Source organism: Thermobia domestica, chromosome 17 (genome assembly GCF_964235325.1).
Source record: "Thermobia domestica chromosome 17, izTheDome1.hap1.1, whole genome shotgun sequence".
In the NCBI taxonomy this organism is placed as follows: domain Eukaryota; kingdom Metazoa; phylum Arthropoda; class Insecta; order Zygentoma; family Lepismatidae; genus Thermobia; species Thermobia domestica.
Genome location: NC_137470.1, coordinates 163,097,246 through 163,114,162, shown reverse-complemented (window position 1 = coordinate 163,114,162; position 16,917 = coordinate 163,097,246). Strand labels below are relative to the sequence as shown.

At 36.0% G+C, this 16,917-nt stretch overlaps 1 protein-coding gene across 4 annotated transcripts in view; it reads left to right on the top strand.

The window, feature by feature from the left end:
* The window catches only part of Ets65A (DNA-binding protein D-ETS-3), a 692,236-nt gene that overhangs the window by 51,659 nt on the left and 623,660 nt on the right, over window positions 1-16,917 (top strand). The window lies entirely within an intron of this gene.

The following is a 16,917-nucleotide window of genomic DNA, read 5'->3' as shown; positions in this document are numbered from 1 at the left end:
TTAATGACCGATATTTAAATATTAAAAAAAAAGAAAGAAAAGAAAAGAAAAACTATCGTCCATGAGGTTGTGACCAAGGATTTGCACATGAGGAAATTGTGCGCAAAGCTTGTTCCAAGAATTTTGACTGACGACCAAAAATCTCGTAAGATGGACATTTGTCAATAGATTCTGGAAATGTGTGAGACTCTGGCAACGCTGGCCCAGCCACTTTACAGCCTCGACTTTGCTTTATCAGCCTTCTTTTAGTATCACCGTTTGAAATCCTCCCTGAAAGGATATCGTTACATAGCAATTGACGACGTGAAAACTGCTCGTACAAAATGGTTTTCAGCGCACTTCCTGAACAGGCCTTCGCAGATTGGAAATCCTGCTGAGAAAGCCCATCCGCGGAATGATTATGTGCTTTATATGCGATTTTTGGCTTAAAGATAGTTAAAAACCGAATGATTATGTGCTTTTTATGCGAATTTTGGCTTAAGGATAGTTAAAAACCGAATGATTATGTGCTTTTTATGCGATTTTTGGCTTAAGGATAGTTAAAAACCGATTTTTCCCATCCAATGTGGTACGACCCTGCTGTGGTCTACTAACAGTGCCACAACTGTTGAATGACTTGGAAGTAATTGTTTTCGACACAAAATCGACACACATTGAACAGTACAGTTGGTTTATTGTGCAACTCATGCCAGAGCCGTTGTATTTCGATTCAAAATGTCAGTTGTAGGTGAATCCACTTTCGTTAGTCCACTTAAGGCGCCATCTATTGATACACTTTGGAACTTTTTTCTTATGCCTTTCCCCTTTCTTCAAGTATGTTCAGTTCAAATTTGAAGTCATTCTGACTAGTGGATTTTTTTTTATATACAGCATTTTGAAAGTGCGACTTTAATTATAATCACCCTGTACATATCCGTGACGTACACACCTTCTGTCTCTTTATGCCATGTCTTTGGCAATTGGAATTGATTCTCTTGTGCTCTGAACGAGTCTAAACGATCCATATCTGAATATTGTAGCTGAGTATACGCAGATGTTTTTTATGCTTGCTGAACATTATCAGATTATCCACATATCATAATCGAATATCCTCATTGTAGTGTAATTCAAATAAGAAATATAGTTCTGTATTACCGTTAAATAAAAATACTCCTAGGAACTCCTTTTTACCCTATGATATTATATTGGGTAGAAAATAAATTTAAAATATTTAATATTAAAGGAATTTCTTTTAAAACTGTCGTCTAGTAAATACATAAAAGAAAGAAAAGAAAAAGAAACTATACTGCATGAAATGTTATAAACAATAATAAAATGTCAATAAAATTTTAATGAGTATACATGTACTGAATCCCAAATTGCTGCTTTAGTATTATCGTTGTTCATTTTTTCCTTTATAAAAACGTCCCCAATGGAGATTACTTTTTCTTTTTACCTATCTTTTGTCTTGCTTATGATTACGTTTGTTTATCAAATAATTCCCTCCCCTTTATCTTTGTCCATTTAACGTGATCTGTCATAAGACACAATGAAAGAAAAAAAATAAAAGAACAACAGAGTTGCATGTCTTCTAACAATTTGCATCTCATCTACAAAATGGCGTGCCTGTGCCGATAACAGGAGAAGAACAGTAGCGCATCCTAGCGTCAAGTACTGGTACTACTACTTCTACTACTGTAGGCTGAAATAACAAAAGAAGGACAGAATATCGCAAAAACAAGCAAGGGGAAGAACATAGAACTAGCAACTCTTTCAACTTAATTAATTCAATCTGGCAACAGCGCAATTTTTTCTTTTCCCCTGCAAAATTCCTTCATTTTACACGGAACAGGAAATGAAATCTCGATAATATTTTCCTTTTCTTTTCTTCGTGAAGTCCCCTACTTCTACCCGCGACCATAATATGTTCTATTACTGTGTTTTTTTTATCACTTTTTAATTCACTTCTATCACCCTACTGCCGTCTATAGGTCAATAAGGGAACTAAAATTTGCCCTGCTATTAAATCCTCATCAATCAAAACGAGAATTTTTACTGTTTTTTCCTCTTTTTAACTTTTTAAAACAACAAAAATAGAAAGAAAAGTTTGAAAACAATAATTTCTGTCACAATGTAGCAATCTTTCTTTTCTGACATTTTTGTTTTTAGAAAAAAAAAGAAACAATAAATAATTACGCTTGAGAGGTTGGTTTGGGATTTGCGTGCTTATTTAGTAATACAGAGTACACACGAGACCGTGGATTCTCATATAAAGTTTTACATTTCGTATTATAAATATGTCAGAATCAAAGAATTAATTAGACATTTCGTAAATACCATCTTGGTCATTTAACAATTGAAAAAATTAAAATAAAATGAGGAACAAAATTATAGTATGTATAACAAAAAACTTACCACTTTCAAATGTAGGCTATATGTTTTGTTTCTGAATAATTTGTAGGCTAATCAATTATGACAATTACAATTTATGTGTAATAATTTAACAACAAACAGGGCCGGCCCTAGGCAATTTGCCGCTCCGTTCCATGGTATCATTTCCCTCCCCACTTTCTCCAGAAAGAACAAATCTTAAGAGCCACGAGTTTAAGTATGCTAGCCCATCATGAAGAACAAAGGATAGAGAAAGTGCACTCGCATTCAGAAAGGCCTAAACACTACAAATACAATCTCGTGCCTGTTTTTCTTTCTTTTGGATAATAATTATTATGTTAGTGAAAAATAAAGCAAACACACCTGCCGAAGAAAGATGGTAATCTTTTTCATAGAATTCAATATCGAACTTCAATCTCAGTATATCAGTTTGAAATTCCAGTGCAACTAGCTCTTTTACCTTTATTTCTTGATTTTTCTTCTACATCTATTATTTTTTTTTTAAAAAAAGAAAACAACTTGTTTGTGACAAAGATAATACTACTTTCCATATCAAAACTGTGATACCTTACTAAATGGAACAGGTGTTCGCTACACTGAGAAAAAAATGCAAGTGGCTTACTTAAAAAGATAGATTACATGCGTAATTCCTGTAGTTTTTGGACTTAACGTACAGCAGACGTATAACTGAAAACGCATGTTTTGTAATACTTTCTGTATAAGTGTTCCATCTATACCTACTTTCTGTATGAAACAATGTAAGCGGTCAGGATCTCACATACAAATGGACGTATATAACATATGGCTGACGAAGGTAACACAAGTATATGTATGAGATATACGGAAAACTGTTAGATGTCAGACATCCTGCAACGGCATGATGTAACATCTAAGTGCTGTGCCTATGTAGCATACGGATAACGTATGCTCCGTACTGATTTCTATAGTAAGCAAGAATATACCGTATATTTGTACAATATACCGCTGTCCGGAGAACGGATTTTTCTCTGTGTACTGTTCGAGAATTGAATTCTAGTATTTGACAACAATCAAGCAATTCATGCTGGGATTTGTTTGAGCATTTGCTTTAGCACTATCCATGTGATCTTCAACTAATGCAACCTAAACATGATTTATGAATGTAGTATTCAAATAGAAGGTAAGGTTAATAAATTTAAGTACCATCATCATGGAGGGGGCCGCGGTGGCTCAGTGGTAGAGCGTTCACCTCTGGTGCTAGGGGTCTCGGGTTCAAACCCTGCTCCCGCCAAGTGAACTTTGTGGTGGACAAACACCGTGTGCGTGGGTTTTCTCGGGGTTCTCCCGTTTCCTCCCACTTTCTTCATTCCACCATTTCATTCATTACTCATTATCACCGTCTCCTTTAGCCTCACCGGCATAACCGTGGGACGTAAAACTCAAAATTTCATTTCATTTTCATCATCATGGAGTCTGTTTCCACCAATAAATATTTATTTTAAATAATATACTTATGACAGATTTTTGGCGTCCCTCGAAACTTGCCGCTATTTGCAAATGCACGTGTTGCACATATGGTAGAGCCAGCCCTGACAACAAACAATTTAAATATAAAATGAAGTGCTCGGACTCCATGTTCAACATAATATAATAACCTGACAAAATCAAATTCATAGTTCATATGAATAAAAGAATATCGTATCATTCAATAGTTTTCAATAGCAATTTAACTATGGTAAATCATGAAATAAAATAATCCATTGAGTGTAAAGTTACCAAAGCTTGAAAGCCATAAACTTCATTTACGTGACTTCATTTTCAAAGTTCAAGAAACATTTAACTCATTCACAAATTTAAGGTTTAACACTCATTTCCTCATTTCATACTGTTTTTCTTTTTTTTTTTAGGTTTAAAATTTAAGATAACTCCATTCAGATACATTAATTTTTTAACGTTTAAGATTTAAGAAACATTAATTCGATACATGAAGGTCTACTTATGTTGTTGTTCCAAGATTCTAAATACATTTCAGTTAATTATGCCTTTTTGAAAGTTTACTATCCGTTAATTCCAATTACATACATTTTTAAAAAGTTTTGAGTTCACACTAGCTATATTAATTCCGTCTATATAGATTGTTCTTTCAAAGTTCTATTTTCAAGAAACGTAAATTCCATTTTGTTACGATAATGTTTATGGATATTTTGTTTTAGGGCAACAAGACAATAGTCCGTACCTTATGATAACAAATCTTGTGGCCAGACTTGTTTAAACTTGTTTTATTCATGCTGTCAAAGATATGATACAGGGGACTCTCGACTAAGACTTTCTGCACTCATTTTTCCCAGGATACTTTGCGGTCTCTGACGTCATGTGGAGGTATCACCAAGGATGTTATAAAGTAGAGGTTCTGCCCATAACTCAAAATCGTGAAGCTATACGTCACAGTCACACGTATCCTATGATTGGTGATTTTCTTGTCTGTGAAAGGTTATTTCGGGCCATTTCTTCTCACTCCTATTTGTATACCCATACGTGTAGTATGTAACCATTGTATAATCTAAATCTGAGGCAAATACTTAAAAATAAACGACAGACATACTGCATGTCTACAAATGAAGATCACAATATTTTGAACCAACCTATATGGCGGTCATTCAGTTACCTAATGGGATGAAGATACACATTGGCGGATCCTCTATTTTATAGCATCCTTGGGTATCGTCAGGTATTGTTCAAGAGAACAAGTAAAATACTGCATACGCAACTACACTAATTGGCATACTGTTTCAAGATGATCAAAAGTTCCTCCACAAGACGTCACGGACAGGGAGCCAATCAGAACGCTAAACGCGAACTGGGGCTACCTGTTATTTTATATACCTTGGATATGATAAGTGAGGAAGCCATAAGTGATTGAAGCGTATATTTAATTTCCTCAAAATGAATGATAAGTATTAAGGAAACACAAACTTTAAAAGCAACAAAAATAGTTTAATTTACTGAAATAACTATCGTGATAAGTTTTGGTGATTATTAATGTAATTTTAATCGAACTAGGACCGCAATATTTAATTATATATATGTGTGTTGCAATTTGCATAGGTTATTACTCAAAGTTTAAGATATAAGGAACGTCATTCACATAGAATGTTGCTTAAAGACTTAAAATACACTCATTAACTCCATTGAATTCGTTGTTTCTTGAAGTTTCACTGTTATTAAACGTTAATTCAATTTACGTAAGTTGTTGTTAAAAGATTTTTGGAACATTGTATGTATTTGTATAATGTTGTTAAAAGTTTCAGAACAACTAAAATCATTATTTCAAAAGATTATTGCGTTTTGTAGGGTTGGTGACCAGTTTTTTTTCTCATTTGAACACGACTGTACTTTCATCTTACCAAAGTTGAACTAAATCCGTGATCTTCAATACATGGGTCTCCATTCTGTAACGGTTCGCGTCAAAGCAACACAAATTCTGTGTTTTCATTTGCAATAATACTCATAGCAGTTATAGTTGAATTTTTTTTTTTTTTTGCATGTTTTGCGTTGCGTTGTGTTACGCTCCGCAATCCTTATTGAATGCTGATGGGGAATGCGGATCATGGTCTGTTCTTGTCAGGAGTGGAGGCGTCGTCCTAGCTCCCTTGAAAAGTGTGGTGGAAAATTGCCTAAATTGTGAGGGAGAGTTTATCTTGTATGAAGATTTCTCAATCCGTTAACTTCAATTGTACTTCTAAGTTCACAAATTCATGTACTTCTAGATTCTTATCTTTACCAGGAAGAAATACAATAATATAAAATATTTGGCTGTACGAATCGTTGATGATTCCTGTAGTCTAAGAAGATTTGTGCTAATTATAAGTGATTAACTATGATATAAATGCTACAATGTCATAAGATTTTTCAACAGCGAATGTTCGGGGTTCTTAACCCCTTGAATCCCAATCCGGTAAAAAGAAGAATGTAGAATCATACGACCATGCTAAGCGGACAGCATTAGGCAATAAATAGTGCAAACAAATCATCAACCACATTGGTTACTAATATCAATTATTTTACAATTATTGCAATTAACATTTGGGTCTCCTGTAGCCTAATGGTTAGAGCGTTGGACTCATGTCCGAGTAGTCGTGGGTTCGAATCCCAGCCGGAGCACCCCGAATTGTGTTGCATCCGCAATAATTAACATTATTCAACTAACTCTCAGCAACAGATAGCATAACGATCGTGCTTTGCTCATTGCTTGCAAAAGTCACGTGCCCTAATGATGTCACAGCAACACGTAGACGTCGGTCCTCCCCGACCAGAATCATTCGTACGTTTTCGTGGGCATTATCATGCAATAATATTTTTTCTTCAGCCGTTGGAACCAGCTACGTAAGTAGTGGTGGGAAAGAATGCAGGCTTGACTACGTCACTACTGCATAGTCATGCTATTAAGTCAAAGAGCTACTTAAGTGAGGTTTTTCCAAATCCCTAATAAAATTTATCTGTACGCAAATTTAGACAAACCATTAAAGCAAACATAGTCTTATTCCTAGTTATAAGGACACTTATTTTCATTTTTTGTCCTTTATTTGATTCTTCCCTGAGTTCAATCGAACTGATTCCATCGAGATCAAACTTGGCATGGTGGTATACTCTGATCTGATATATAAACGTGTTAAGTATTATAACGTGCAAGTTTTCGGTTTTCGGTTTAGCATAGTGGTGGATCTTGAACTGCAATACAAGTGTGTGGAATATATGGTGTGTAAGCTTCTAGAGTGACAGCGAGGACTCATGCAGCCCGGGATCTACTCCAATCCGTCACGTGTGATGCATCGGAGGAATTCGGCACGATTCGTGCAGTTGCCTTCCGAACGCACACTTGACAAAATGGTGAAACAGCAGAAGTGCACCAACAATGTTGCCAAACTTAGAAGACATAGAAAACGAGCGTAAAAAAGAAAAAGCACACAAACAACTATAACGCAAACACTAACAATTTAATAATAATAATAATAATAATAATAATAATAATAATAATAATAATAATAATAATAATAATAATAATAATAATAATAATAGCAAAATATAAAAACTACAACTACTGCAACAACAAAAATAAACAAAACGAAACTTAGAGGCAATCTGACAACACTGTACTATCGGGAGATATTTTCCATTTAATGCATGAGACGACATTGGCAAATTTTCATGGATGGGGGTTGATGATCGGAACAAGCCCTCGTGTTCTATTGAGTGGTGAAATTAGTAAATCTAGGTCAAGGTTCACGACTCCGTGCGATCACTATAGTTCCTAAGTTATGCACAATCAAAATTCTAAATGAATTCATTCGACATAATAGAAACGTTATAAATACTATTTAAATAGCAATTAAAGGTCCGTCTTGAACAGGACAGAAACTAATGAAATTCAAATAGAAGGTGATTGTTTAGGAATATACGTGTTTCACTTGCACATTTCATACTTCTACTTATTTTAACACGGTTAATGATAAGTAAGATATTGAAAGAAATTTTGCTTTGGTCTGGTTAAGTCGGTTTTTTCTTGGATACATTCAGTATTCGGGCATTAAAATAAATCAGAATGACTGCAGAGGGTTGTGCCATAATCCGACATACAAAATGCTCAATGCTCTGCAGGATACTTCCTGTCAGTGATGTATTTGCAAGAAATCTAACAGAATATGAGCACGAGAAGAAGCCAACTTCGATTATATACAACGTTGCTAACTTTATTTTCTGTTTCTTGTTTTCTGATACAACAATGACACATCAGCTTTAAGACTGGTTCATTACAATAAGAAACCAGATAATTGCATGTTAAAATACATATATTCGTGTTTAAAAGTGATACCATATTCATTTTGAAAACCATCTTATGCTTGTTAAAATATTTTGATTCATATACAGGATGTCCCAAAAGTAATTGTGAAAAATGAAACCACAGATTCCTTGCACCAAAACAAGACAAAAGTGTATATGGCATATAATCCGGAAGTGGACAGGGGCGGAGCTAGGCAACTTCGAAAGTGGGGGGAAGGAACTTTACACCTGCCTACTGAAATAATGATAGGAGCTAGGAATGAGGTTCAGAAAGACATAAAAATCATATCGGCTTGACCTGTCAAACGCATGTTACATAACTGCACCAGAGATTCTTTATACGTCATATAGGGATTTACAAACCGTTTTATTATTCCTGATGTAAAGTCATTTGGTGAATCCCTACATGACGTATGGATAATCCCTGGTGCAGTTATGTAACAAGAGTTTAATATGTCAAGCCGATATGATTTTTATGTTTCTGAACCTCCTTCCTTGCTTCTTTCATTATTCCAGTGACAGCTGTGAAGTTTCTTCCCCCACTTTCGGAACTGTCTAGCTCCGCCCCTGTCCACTTCCGAACTATATGTCATACCTGTATATAGTTTGTGTCTTGTTTGGTGCCAGGAATCTGTAGTTACCTTTTTCGCCATTACTTTTGGGACACCCTGTATTAACGAAAACTCCCGTGGATAAAATCCACGGATACGGGCAGGAAATCAGAGTTTGATTTTCGATGGAAGTTCATGTGGTTTGGATTCCACGTGAAGATGTAAGTGGACGTCTTAAATATCTGCGACAGGGTCAGTGGCGTGGTCCTGAAATCCTCCCTTGGAGATGGTCTAATTTGACGGAAAGTGTCCTATACTGCGAAGATTGATCTTCTATGCTGGTCTGTGCGCCCGCCAACTGTACTGAATTCAAGTCCCGTTCGTAGTTTGTATCTCACGTTAATAGTTCGTGTTATCTTTCATAACCTTTGTTAGAAAAAATACACAAAACCTGAACTCCTCATACTAGCTGTGGTGAAAGGGACTCTAATCCCAAAGTTCAAACAAGCAACCAAACTAAGCTTACTACGAAGGCTTTAATTCGACAAAAAATACAACTATGTACCTGAGTTTCCTGCACCTCTATTTACAGATATAATCTGGAAAACAATATTGTGTGAGAAAGACCCCTTAGCACTCTTAGGGGGATTAGGAGTGACTGACATATAAAAATAATCAAGAACGTACCATATTAATGTCAAATCTATATGAATTCCTAAGTTGATTAGTAACCGTCCTGGTCCCCTTCAAGTCCAACTTCAGTCTCTAGTGGTGGGTAAGACCTCCCAAGCACATCTAGGGGGAAATAGAAAGCTCTAACATATGAAAATGATCAAAAATGACATATATTAGTGTCGATTCTCTATTTGTCGGAGTTGCTGAGATAAATATTGACACTTGTGATGACGTTTAAGTCTAAGCTGAGTTCCATTAGCACCCTTGGATATGAGGAATGGTGACACGTGAAAATAGTCGAAAACAACCTCGACCTATATTAGTGTCAAATCCATACTCTTCTGGGTTTCTAAGTTAATTGGTAACTTTAAGTCCAAGTGGTGGTTAATTTCCGATTCCTTTTAAGTCCAAGTTAAGTCTTAGCGGGAGTAAGACGCCGAAGGTGTTTGGATGTAGGAGTATGAATGTAAATTTTGCTTAACTCTGGAACGTTGGGAGGAATTTCAACCAAAATTGGTAGACATTTGACATAGAATCTCGAAAAAAATACAACGGAATTAATGTAGTCCAAGGGATGGAAGCTAGAATGGGGAACATATAAAAAATCTAAAATCACCGATATTAGAGTGCAATCCATAGCTTTCGGAGTTACTGAAATAAATGACGATGTTCACCATGCCGTTAAGGTCCAAGTTCAACCCCATCGGTAGAGGGAGGAGGAAAGAAGGGATGAACATATTATGCCAAAAATGAAGAGTAGAATTCATAATTTTCGGGGTCGAGAAAACGGCTGACTTGTTTGCTATGACTTTTGAACATAATTAGTACTCACCTCTATCTCCTAGTAGAAAAGTAGGATATCTTCTGTATTTTTCTCATTACACTTTCATTGAGATAGGTATCCTAAGGGGAAACGGATTCAAATGTTTTCAATAAACCTATTCTTTCCATGCGAAGAATAGGCATATACAAATGTACTTGTGTTTGTATCTTCCAAGGAAACTCTGAAAAGCCTGGAGTAATTTCAATTAATTAATCTTGATAGACATGTGACTTATAACCTTAAAAAATCTATGGATGTAAAGCATCCCTAGCATCCTTAAGGGGTGAGTGGTTAGGGGATAAGATCTTTACAAAAGCCCTAACAGACTAGGCAACACTTCGTAACTTAATACAATGTTGGTGGCCTACACAACAGGGGTAACACTTTGTCACATGCGTATCCTACATAGTAAGAGAGGTTCAAATATTTTCCATAAATATATATCTCTGTACAAATAACGTGCATTTCAGACACGAGAAATGCCAAAGCTGTTATCAGTGATTATTTGTTCTACTTAGTTCTCTTTTTCAAATATTTTGCATGAACATTTTAATTCTCTTGCGGAGAACGCCATTTCAACTTGTTAGCTAAATATTAAACACAACATTGAATTTGAAATTAATCAAAAGTTAAGTGAAGCGCCTTCAAGTGCAGATTTCTCACAAGAAAACTATCAGGTTGGTGGCACTGTGTTTGTGAATTAATTTAAGAGAAAATCGCTTCTATTTAAATGATCTCATTACTCATAAGGCATGGATGTCTTTTCTCTGGGTATGAAAGATCCTTGACAAATCTAAAAAACGACTCACATAAAATCACAGTAGCACTACATACGAATACTTATTATAGGATGATTAGGATTAGGATTAGCAATTAGATTTCTGGGCTTTTGTCATCTATGGCCATGTTTGCCCGTCACGCATGAGATATGACGTTTCTCCGCGATCACACTATCTCAGGGAAGGGATAGGAAGGAAGCGGCCTGGGACGTGTATGTTAGGTACTATCCTGGTATTTACCTGGTGGGAATGAGAAAAACACAGAAAACCTCATTCAGGATGGCTGGCTTGAAAAAGCTTCTATACTTTTCGACCGACCATTGGGAATTGAACCCCTTGGCCACTTGCACCAAGGACGACAGAGTTAACGACTATGTTGCGCGTGACCACTATAGGGTTTTGAAGGCAAAGGAACAGAACCAATGAACCGTAGTTTTGCTTTGGTGGTAATTTGTCACAAACAGATAATCGGACTTTAACACAAGATGCTACAGAAAGTGTTTAGAAAAGTAATCACGAGAATTCTTTTATTTTCACCAATATCGGCAATTCTATCCACGATCCACATATAAATTAAAATAAATTCACAAAACGTATATTGCCGCGGATATCCGCGTCTGCGTAAACCTCTAACGATAATATAAAGTGTGATTTTAGTGGAATAGACCAAAAATTCTGGTACAGGTTGGTTGGGATTGGTATAGGGGAAGACACATTGGCAGGTTTTAGTCTCCGTGGCGTTAAACTTAAAGTTAATTAGCTAACATCGAAGAAAGAAGAAAATCCTTTTGTAGATTGTATAATACCTTTGACATAATAACCTAGAACAGAAAAATGGTTATTAGGTCTCCTGTACATTTGCACGTAGGAACGAGAACAAGCTTGCTATATATTGATGATAAATGGATGTGTGATCTATATTGAACCCTGTTCTTTTTTTTTTTAAATCGTTCTCTCAATGACCACAAAGAGAGGTGGAAACTAAAGGGGAGATTCTTTTTTCTCTTTCAAAAACACCAGGAGAATCAAATTTGGATAGTCATTTATTTTTCTTGGTGAGCGGAAACGGAATTTGAACATTTCAACCTCACATGTTCTTTTGCACATGCATACCTTACATTAGGTGCACTAACTTTTGTGGGAATCGTCCGGGGCATTAATCATTTCCTTTCCGGAAACCAGAACTTTTCGCAGCACACACTACGATATATGTTTTTTTTTCTGTTCTTATTCTCTGACTATATCCGTGTTCTAGCATGTGTGAGTGTGTGTATAATAATGTTAGGAAACCCTACTCCCCCCTTTTGCTCCGCTACGGTGTGTAATAACTTTGAAAACTCCCCCTCCTTTCTCCATGCCGTTTGCGCCTCATCTCTCTACATTTTTACCATATTTTTCACCATACCATCATCTTTAATACAATCAACACCGCATGTCCACTGCTGGAGTTTTTACTTCCTACAAGAAAGATGGATGATTCAACACGTAACGTTTTACAGGTCTATTTTGCAGCTTTTATATGAGAGAAAAAGTTTCTAATACGAGTAAAATTGGAAATCAGTTTATTTATATCTCACGTTTTAAAATTTAACATATAAAATATACAGTGTTCTGTATTCAAAATCTCTGTTCAAAATTTGAAAATAAAAATCACGTATGGATTGCCTTCGCTAAATTTACTTCTGTACCTAAAGGATTAATACTGCTTTTCTTTCCACATCGTTGCACGTCTTATACTAAAACTTTTGTAGATTCTTATAATAGATTTGAAGAATATGGGATGAAAATAAATGTTAGAAAGTCAAAAAGTATGATGATTGGAACGAAGCGGTACGTATCAAATATAGAAGTAGGAAGACAGATAATAGAATAGGTGACTACTTTTCAATATTTGAGTAGTATTATTAGTGATGATATGAAGTGTGAACGTGAAATAAAAGCAAAGATCGGAATGACGAAAGAAGATTTTACGAGGAAGAAAATACTATTTTATAGGACCTTGAATAAAGAGTCGAGAAAAAGACTCATAAAATGCTTCGTGTGGAGTATTGCACTGTATGGGCAGAAATATGCACATTACACAAAAATGATGAAAAACAATTGAAAGTTTTCGAAATTGGGTGTGGAGAAGAATGGAGTGAATTAGCTGGGTCGAACAGAAAAAGAAATTCAGAGTGTGTTAGAAATGGTGAGGGAGAAAAGAACAATATCAGATATTATTAGGAAGAGGAAGATAAACTGGTTGGGACATTGACTAAGAAGGAACTGTATCATGAGGGACGTGCTAGAGGGTATGGTTGTAAGAAAGAGAGGGAAACGGCGTAGGAGACTACAATTAATGGACGATATCAGAACCGAAAAATCGTACATGAAGATCAAGAGGTTAGTGGAAGATTGTGGCGTATGGAAGATTCTCAGTTGCGGCACGTGACCTGCCAATAATCGCAGTATACCCGTGATGATGGTGATGGATAAAGTTTTCTTAGGGAAAAAAATGTCCGGTCATAATGTACGAGCATAGCGTTTTCAGTATATTATGAATGCTATATATTTAAATATGAATGTACTCCCATAGTACACAGAGTGCCAACATACGGCAAAGTTTGTAGCAGTAATAATGCTATGCATTACAATCTTGGAGTATGTTGTTTCTTCGTTGGTTTAGCTTCTCTTTTCAGCATCAAGGCTATATGACACGTGAAGCTACGGTTTAAGACGGAATCTGAACCACCGTAATGCTTTCAAATTTTAAATAATTTCCTATCGGAATTCTAACCCGTGACCACGTGCTCGAGCCGCATGCGCTACTCACTAAACGAGCAGGTAGAGCTTTGTGGTACCTTCTGTAAACGATATTCACCATACCATGAGTTCAAAAATATATGGTAGCTCAGTGGAGCCCTTCCCGCTAGTATAGTGGCTAGCACGTGTTCCTTTGGTGTACGGGGTCCCGGGTTCAATTCCAGGTGGGAGAGCCTTTGGAATTTTAACTATTCTCGATGTTTCTGTGTTCGTTTCGTTATAGGTTACTGGAAAACGAGTAAAAATGAAGTAAAACATAGTGATAAGTAAGTAATGAAGTTACTGAGGAATGTTCGGTAAATCAGTGAACATTCAACAATTAAGAAAATAGTAGTAGTGCATTCACCTCTGGTGCATGAGGTCCTTGGTTCGATCCCAACTCGCACCAAGTGGGCTTCATGGTGGACAAACACCGTATACGTGGGTTTTCTCGGGGTTCTCCCGTTTCTTCCCACCTTCATCATTCCAATATTTCATTCATCTCCCATCATCACCCTGTTCTGTAGTCCACACGACATCACGTGGGACGTAAAACTCAAGATTTGATTACATTTTAATTTTCTAAAATATATGTTTCACAAGGTTCATTTTTAAAGTAATATGGCTCTTCTGATAGTAAAATATCTTTAAATTTAAATTACTACTTTTTTGGTGTACCCCAAGGTTGTGTGATTGGTCTACACATTTTCATAAAAGTGTTATGATCATAATATACGAAAATATAAATTAATATCTGAAAAATAAATATTTCTGGACTCTTATACCAAACTAGTTGAATTAATTTACAAAGTCAACTTTTCTGAATTCCATGTTTTTAAAGACTTTTATTTATTTTGAACAACCTTGTGTGTTTTCTGCGAAAGATCGGTAAAAAATACTGTTCAACAAACCGAAACAGATAAAAAGGTGAAATATATGACTCACGTGGTTTGTTGGATGACCTGTGCGTTGACCTGATAAGTGGCAACTTAAAGTTCTCTCGGTTGTGTGTCGTAAATCTTTGCACGATCTACCTCATTGCTTCGTTCAGCGAGATTCTGGAAGCAAGGAATCAGGGATCTTTTTTTCGAGGGATGCTCTCCTTTTCTTTATCATTCTTTTTTCTTTATTTGGAGGCGTCTTTGGTGGCGTCCATTTTTGCAGCTTGGGAAGTAAGGAAATCGAAATGCTAAGGAAAAAGAAGGGAAAGAAATACGAAGATAAAGACAAGAGGAAAAAGAAATAAGATAAATGATTGGAAAAGATTCCAAGAGGGGAGATGTGTAATCTAGCCGATACGGGTCATCAACAGGGAACCTTTCAGCAGATGGAGCAACCGTGCGCTACTGACATCTACAGTTAACCTATGAAATGAAGCTGGCCAAGGGACCTTTTTCTTGTTTTCTCAAAGATCGAAGGAATAACGAGAAAAGGGAGAAACCGTGTTCCAAGATTTGGAGAAAGAAACGAAGTAAGACTAGAAGATTTAGTTTACTCAACGATAAAGAAGAAATGCTTCACTCTTAGTTAAATGGCAACATATTTTTATTGGTGCAGTATAATTGTGCTGTGGAAAAAAAATTCGTCTTTTAAGACAAGAAACTTATCCAACATACAGAAAGATATAATAGTAAACGGTACCTTCTGACTAAATGGTGAGTTTTATCGTTTTTGTTTCACGAGATCCTAACCAACTCCTCTATTTGAGTACTCTGATTCCACGCTAAACTGTTGGTTTATGTTTCGCGTAACCTGATTAATGGAAAAATGTAATCAGCTTGTATAAAGCACACAACAATTGTAATACATAAAATTTTAATGATGCCTCACTGCCAGAAATTTAACACAAACCGACTCTATGAGTTAAACGGAAAGCAGGTTTCAGTAAGAAACATATTTTACTATCCCAGCCGTCATATCAAATAGAGTTGAGTAATCTTATCTTGTTTCTAAGAATTTCTTTAAATTCATCCATCAAACTACACTCATCATGATCAAAGGTGACAATCTCAAGATTAACATCATGAACTGGTAACTGCAAGCAATACAAAAGCTTGTTTTCCTACCTGAAAGTCATTATAAAACATAAATTGCAACAAAGATTGACTGTCTTTCGAAGTCTTGTTAAGATAGCCAATAGACTCTGGCAATCTGTAAAATATGCTATGAAGTTTGTAAAATTCTCTATTCCTCTGAAAATTCTATGATAAAGTTATTCACAACTTAATATTAAAGTTACAAGAATGCAATCCAATTTACCTGCTCCTCTTTTTCCATACAAATATCATTTAAATCTCTTAACATTTCAAAATTTCCGAGACATAATAGTTCTATTGCCAAGTGGTCGATTGAGACGGCAGTACTTTTCTAACTATCATATAAGGTCCTCATAAAACACAAGGCATGTTGTATAGGTTTTCTTAGGTTACGAAAATGTATTAATAGTGCATGGCAGTACTATCTTAAAGAATACTGCAATGTTCTTTGGTAGAGTCAATAATAGTCCTTGATTAGCACTTCACCAATTTTATTATAAAAATAATTATCTATGAAACAATTTACAAAGTGTCTTTGTAAAGATACAAAATAAGTGTTTAAAATGTAAGTCCTTAGCACACGAAAAGTGGATTTGGATGATGAAGGTTCAAATTTGGTATGTATGGTACCTCTTTGCTCAAAGTAACCTCCGGGATGTGTTATTAAAGGAGTCTCCTCTGTCTGTAGCGAGTATGGGAGACGGTTTGTAAGGAACCTTCTTCACTCAGTTCGGCCCCCCAAAAGTGAATTGTAATTAGGAATCTCTTCGCCCAATGCAACTACCAGAGATTGGGTAAGGTAGGAACTTCCTTGTCCAATGCGAGCGCAGGAGCAGGTATCGTAGGTTATGTGATAAGTTGTAAACTGATAATTTGGTCTTCTCCTGGTTCTCTTTTATAGGTGACTTCTGGGCGATTCGTCCATCTTCGGATTTCACCGTGTCGGCTTCGTGTCTTCCTGTTTCTTTCGTGTATCGTCTGCTTGGATTGGTGTTTATCCACAGTAGCACGTGTTTTCCATTTGTATCATGTGCTCGCAGAAAAAAAAAAAATGAAAGGTGGGGATCCGTACAAAACGATCGTCT